This window comes from Mustela putorius, unplaced genomic scaffold (genome assembly GCF_011764305.1).
Source record: "Mustela putorius furo isolate JIRA1106 unplaced genomic scaffold, ASM1176430v1.1 tig00003937_pilon_pilon_pilon, whole genome shotgun sequence".
NCBI lineage: Eukaryota > Metazoa > Chordata > Mammalia > Carnivora > Mustelidae > Mustela > Mustela putorius.
In genome coordinates, this window is record NW_025422082.1 from 149,896 (window position 1) to 156,401 (window position 6,506).

The window sequence follows — 6,506 nt, forward strand, 5'->3', positions numbered from 1 at the left end:
TTCCCCCTTAAAGATCAGTAAAAAGACAAGTGTGTCCACTTTCACTACTCTCATTTGACATAGTACTGGATGTCCTAGCCAGAGAAACAAGGAACACAAAGAAATAAAAGACTCCAAAAAAAAAAGGAAGAAGTAAAATTTTCTTTTTTTGGATAACATGAACTTACATGTAAAAGAATCCTAAAAAATTCATAAAAATTTTGAAAAAACAAATTTAGTAAAGCTGCCAAAAACAACATCAATATATAAAAGACAATAATTTTGTTTTGTTTCGTTTTTTAATAGTTTTTCATGTCATCCTTGCTCAGTGATCACGCTAATCTTCTCTGCATCATTCCAATTTTAGTATATGTGCTGCCAAAGTAAGCACAAGACAGGAGCATTTTAACACTCTAATGATGAACTATCTGAAAAAATAAAGAAAACAATCTAATTCACACTAGCATCAAAACTAATAAAATACTTAGGATAAGATTTAACTAAGACGATGAAAGATCTGTACCCCATAATGTATGACATTGATAAAGAAATTGAAGGAGACACAAATGGAAAGATAGCTCATATTTATGAATGGTAAGAATTAACATTGTTAAAATGTCCATACTACCGAAAACCATATGTAAATTCAATTCCTATCAAAAATCCAATGTTAGGGGCACCTGGGTGGCTCAGTGGGTTAAGCTGCTGCCTTCGGCTCAGGACATGATCCCAGGGTCCTGGGATCGAGCCCCGCATCAGCCTCTCTGCTCAGCAGGAAGCTGCTACCTCTTCTCTCTCTGCCTGCCTCTCTGCCTGCTTGTCATCTCTCTCTCTCAAATAAATAAATAAATAATCTTTTAAAAAATCCAATATTGTGTTTTTACAGAAGTAAGTAAAGAATCCTAAAATTTATATGAGACAAACAAATAATCAAAGCAGTTCTGAGAAAGAATGAAGAAGCGAAATTACACTTCTTGATTTGAAACTATACTACAAAGCCCCCATGCTCAAAACAATAAAGTATACTGGCATAAAAACAGACCAATAAACAAGTAGAACAGAATTGAGAGTCCAGAAATAAATCCTTTCATACAGTCACCTAATATCTGACAGGGGCCAACATATGTAATGGGTAAAGATAGTCTGTTTCAGTAAATGATATTTAAAACTGAATAGTCATATAAACCAGCATGAAACTGGAACCTTATATCACTCATAAATCTTAACTTGAAATAGATTAAAGACTTAAATGAGATGCATGAAACTAAATTTCCTAAAGGAAAACATAGGAAAAATTCTCATTGACATTGGTCTTGCCAATAGTTTTTTGGATACCAGACCAAAAACAAAAGCAAAAAAAACAAAAATAAATAAATGGTATTACATCAAACTAAAGTTTCTGCATTGCCAAAAAAAAGGGAATGAAAACACAATCCACAGAATGGAAGAAAATACTTACAAATCTTATATCTGAAAAGAGGTTAATAACCAACAGATACAAAAAGAAAAAAATATATAATTAAAAAAATAGCAATAGGATCTCAATAGACTTTTTTTTTCAAAAAACTTATATAAATGACCAACAGGAGCATTAAAAAGTGCTCAACGTAAAAAAACTCAGGGCAAAGTCATTATGTTGTTGTTTTTGTTTACCTCTGAAAAACACAGCAAGATATTACTACCTATTAGAATATATACTACCAAACAATTAAAACTAACAAATTTTGGTAAATATTGGGGAAAATTGGGAACTTATGCACTGTGATAGGGATATAAATTTGTATGGAAAACAGTATGGAGACTATTCATATTATTAAAAGTAAAATTACCATATGATTCAGTAATCCCACTTCTAGGTATATATCTAAAGGAAACGAAGTCATTATTCGAAGACATATCTGCACTCTTATGTTCATTATAAAATTATTAACTCTAAGCAAGAGATGGAAATAACTTCAGTATCCATTAATGGATGAATGAATAAAATAAGTATGGTAAATATATACTATGGAATACTACTTAACCATGAAAAATTAAGAAATACTGCCATTTACAATACTATGGATGGATCTTGAAGGTATTATACTAAGTGAAATATTTCAAAGATTTTATATATTTTTTAATTTATGTATTACAATAACACTTACATACAGAATCTGAAGAAAAAGCAAACTAATGGAAACTTAGAGTTGACTTGACAAGGGGATGAACCTGGGGTGGAATAAGGTGGTCAAAGTGTACAAACTTGCAACTATAATAGGAAAAAGTTCTGGGGATCTAATGTACAGCATGATGATCATAGTTAATAATATATACATACTTTTTTATTGTGCTTCCCTTTATTAAATTTTGCATATATCACATTCTTACAAGTTGAAAGTTTATAGCAATCTTGTATAAAATAGGTCTGATGCCACCATTTTTCTAACAACATTTGTTCATTTTGTGTCTCTCTGTCACATGTTGGTAATTCTTGCAATATTTCAAGTTTTTTCATTATTATTGTATTTGTTATGGTGATCTGTGATCAGTAATTATGACCCACTGAAAACTCAGAACTAGTTTACTTAAAGTATATGAATTGTTTTTCTTTAAAGACATAATGCGTTTGAATAGTACAGTATAGTGTTTATTTTTTATATGCACTGGGAAACATAATTTTTTATTTGCACTGGGAAACCAAAAAAAATAATAATGATTTGACTTAGTTTATTGAGATAATCACTTTATTGAGGCGGTCTGGAACAAAACCCACAAGACCTCTGAAGTTTATCTCTACTGTACTATATACATTAAAGTTGCTAAGAGAGTAGATCTTAAAATTCCTTACAATACATGCATAAAAAACAGAGGCAACTATATGAGATAGTAGATATATTGACATTTTTATGTAGATTATATTGCAATACAGATGTATACCAATTTATCAAATGGTACAAAATTTACACAATGTTAAAAGTTTGCAGTGTTATAAGAAATCATTTCTTAAATTTACAAATTATAATATGTCAATTATTTTTCAATAAAGCTGGAAATAACTTTTTGTAGAATTAATCTATTTTTCAAAAAAGGAAGGAAATAGAAACTGCAACTAACTCTGAAATAATAGAATACAAAATCCATTTTAGTTATATACACTGTGACAAACACTATTAGTTAGTTTACAATGAAGGAATACTTATGAAGCATGAAGGATGGTCTATAAATAAGGCTGAAAGAGCTCAGTTTTAAGGTTTAAATTTAAAATCTTCTTTTGAAATACTAAACTGACCACTCAGTTTTCCAAACATAAATGTCTTAACTGCATGAATTTATTTCATACAACTCTATAATCTAGTTTCATAAGAAAGCAGCATGCAAATTTTGAATAAGACAGACTTGCTTAAGTTTCTTTATGTTCAACAGTAAAGGACACTTCCCTAGAAATAAATAGAAGAAAAATCAGCATATTTATCATGGTAATTATTATTCATAATAAGATTCATATTGAATTAAGGAATATATAGCCTCAGAGGGGGTAAAGTAAAATGAAATTTATTTTGGTAAATGTGTCTATGAATAGTCAATACAATGCCTCAATATAAATGAATATTATCATTTTGAACAATTTAATTACTATTATTAGAATTATTATAAGTATAAAAATAGCTATCATTTTAGCATGGAATAAGAGACTCTCATGCTCCATGCTTCATTACATCCACACAACAACTCTGCATAATAAGTATTATCATCACCATTTCATGGGTGAAAAAACTGAGGCTGACACATTTAGATAACTGGTTTATGATTACATGGCTGATAAAGATGCATCACACTAATTTAGGCTTTATGATTTCAGAATTGTACTCTTTCCACTGCACATTCTATTACTCTGTAAATACTTGGCTTGTTTTCATTTAGTTCTTTAATTTTATTCATGTGGTGATGGCTTAAAACTTCATTTAAAGGAAGCTTAAAAAAATTCATTTAACCAAAAGCTCCCAAGAATTAAAAATGTCATGGAGCTAATGTAGACATGGATATCATTAGTTAATGGGTAACCATATATTTTCCACTCTAGTGAGATAAAAATCAGAGTATTTTTCTAAGTTTTAGTCTCTGAGTATTAAAAAGGACTTTGTTAAAATAGAAATATTTAGACAAAGGTGATCAAAAGTCTGGATCAGGTCACCTTAAGATAAATACTAGAAAACTGAGGAAACAAATGGAGATTCGAACACTGAGCTATGATATAATGAATGGTTTAAAGTATTTAGTAGAATATAGAAAAGCCGTTTAAAGCCTGGTCTTAGCCTAGCATTGCAGCTTCTGGGATATCTGTCTATCTATCATCTATCTATCTATCTATTTAGATATAAATTTGAAAATTTTTTAACTTAAAGATTTTGAGAAATAGAACATAATATTCACCATAGAAGATCTGTTTATGATAACAACCTAGCCCCTTCTCCCAGTTTGTTAATATTCTATCTTATTTAATGTAACATTGTGCAAATATACCACTGCTGATCTGCCATTATGAGTGAAATAACTATAATCATCTTTTTTCATATCCTGGTGAAAATCTTCATTTAGTTCAATGTTGTATTTCTAGGAATGAACCAAATTTTTTTTAATTTTTAAGTTTTCTAAATATTGTCCAACTTACCTGAAATGTTTTATTATGGGCACTGTCATTCTTTCACATTCTTGCAAGACATTTTTACTGTTTCCCAATATGGTAAGTGTGTAATAGTATGCCATTCCAGGTTTTAATATATTTTTAATTTAATTTAATTTAATTCCAGATTCATAATAAAGATAAACAGTTTTTACATATGAGTGGCCATTTGGATTGCCCTTTCTGTAAAGTACATGCTCAAATCTTTTGATATCTTAACATTGTGTCATATTGACTTCTTTAATAGTAGATTTTCTGAATGAACTTTTAGCTGTGTAGGTCTTCTCTATTTTATTTTGAACTTGCTTTCATTTCAAAAACTTTATATTTATTTTCATAATCTGCTTTTATTTTGCTTTGTCTATTATCTATATATCTATCTATTTATTTATTTGCAAGCAAGAGAGAGCGAGCGAGTGAGAGCACAGGGAGGGATAGAAAAAGAAGGGAAAAGAATCTTAAGCAGGCACCAGGCTCAGCACAGAGCCCAACTCTGGGCTCTATTTCACAACCCTGACATCATGACCTGAGCCAAAATGAAAGAAATGATATAAAATTAAAATGTTTAAAAAAAAAGGAAAAGGAATTGGAGGTTTAATTAAGTGAGCCACCCAGGCACCCCTGTGGTATCTTAAATTGGCTGTCATATCTTTAAAGTTCTAGAGTATCCATTTGGTTCATTTATAAAATCTTTCTCAATATCATTTTTTAGTTTCAGTTTTTTGTTCAATTTGCTTCCCCTCTCATTTCTTTGAGCAGAGTAATCAAGCCATTTTATAATATTTATTGATCATTTTAATATCATACTTAATCCCATTTTGTCTATCAAATCTTGTTAATGTTTTACTTTGTGTGCTTTGTTCCATTTTGCTATGTTCAAGACATTATATTTGAAACTCTTATTGAGTAGGGATAATTAAGAGCTATAATAATGGTATGGTCCTCCTTGGCAGGATTTTCTCTTATATCTGAGACTCTACAAGACAATCATACTCCAAATTCAGTGGTTGACTTTCTCAGTTTACACAGAAGGCAAGGTAGGCTATAGTATTATTTCTGCTTCTCCTTGTGCTTTGGGGATCTCAACTTAAATTTGGGTTGTACCAAAGTCCTCAAATTTGATTGATGCTGGATTTTGAATTTTGTTTCTCAAGTATCAGGTGTCTATTAAAAACACAGCTCAGTGTGTTCTAGCAGTTTCTAATGCTCTCATAGCTAAAATGGCTTCAGGGCATATATCTCTAGACTCTCATTGTGTTTCGTATTTTGGCCCAGTAATCCCTCACTTGTTTTTATAATCATTCTGATATTTTTAACTTTAAAAGCTATTTTGTCTGGATTTTTAAGTTGTCTTAAGTAGGAGTTTTTAGATCACCATTACTAGAAGCAACAACAAATATACATGAAAATATCTGCAGTAGTTTATCACATCTTTATGGCTTTGAACTTCCATAAGCCGAGGCATCCTTCTCTAATCACTTAGACAAACTCCAATTTACCCTTTAAAACAACACAAGAATTGCTTCATTTAAGAACATGTTCAGGGATGACTCTTCCCCACTGTTCTTACCAACATTCCCACACACTCTTTGCTACCCACACCTTGTTTATGAACTTTCATTAGGTATATCAGCATCACCAGAATTTTGCTCTATTGTATTTTTGTCCTTTAGATATTTAATTAAATATTAATTCCATAGAAAGTCTGTCCCTTTTCTTTCAAACCTGGGTTAGTTATTTCTTCTCATTCTTTGTCAGAAGTTACTTTATTAGAGAAACTTACAGCTGTATTGTGACTTTGGAGCCTTTACAGTTTTTTGACTGGAAAAATCACCCATCTCTGAGATTTATACGCAGCTTCCTA

The 6,506-nt window shown here is 30.5% G+C and overlaps 1 pseudogene; it reads right to left on the minus strand.

The window, feature by feature from the left end:
• Window positions 1-254: 254 nt before the first annotated feature.
• On the minus strand, window positions 255-370 carry LOC123389005 (annotated as a pseudogene).
• Between the last annotated feature and the right edge of the window lie 6,136 nt (window positions 371-6,506).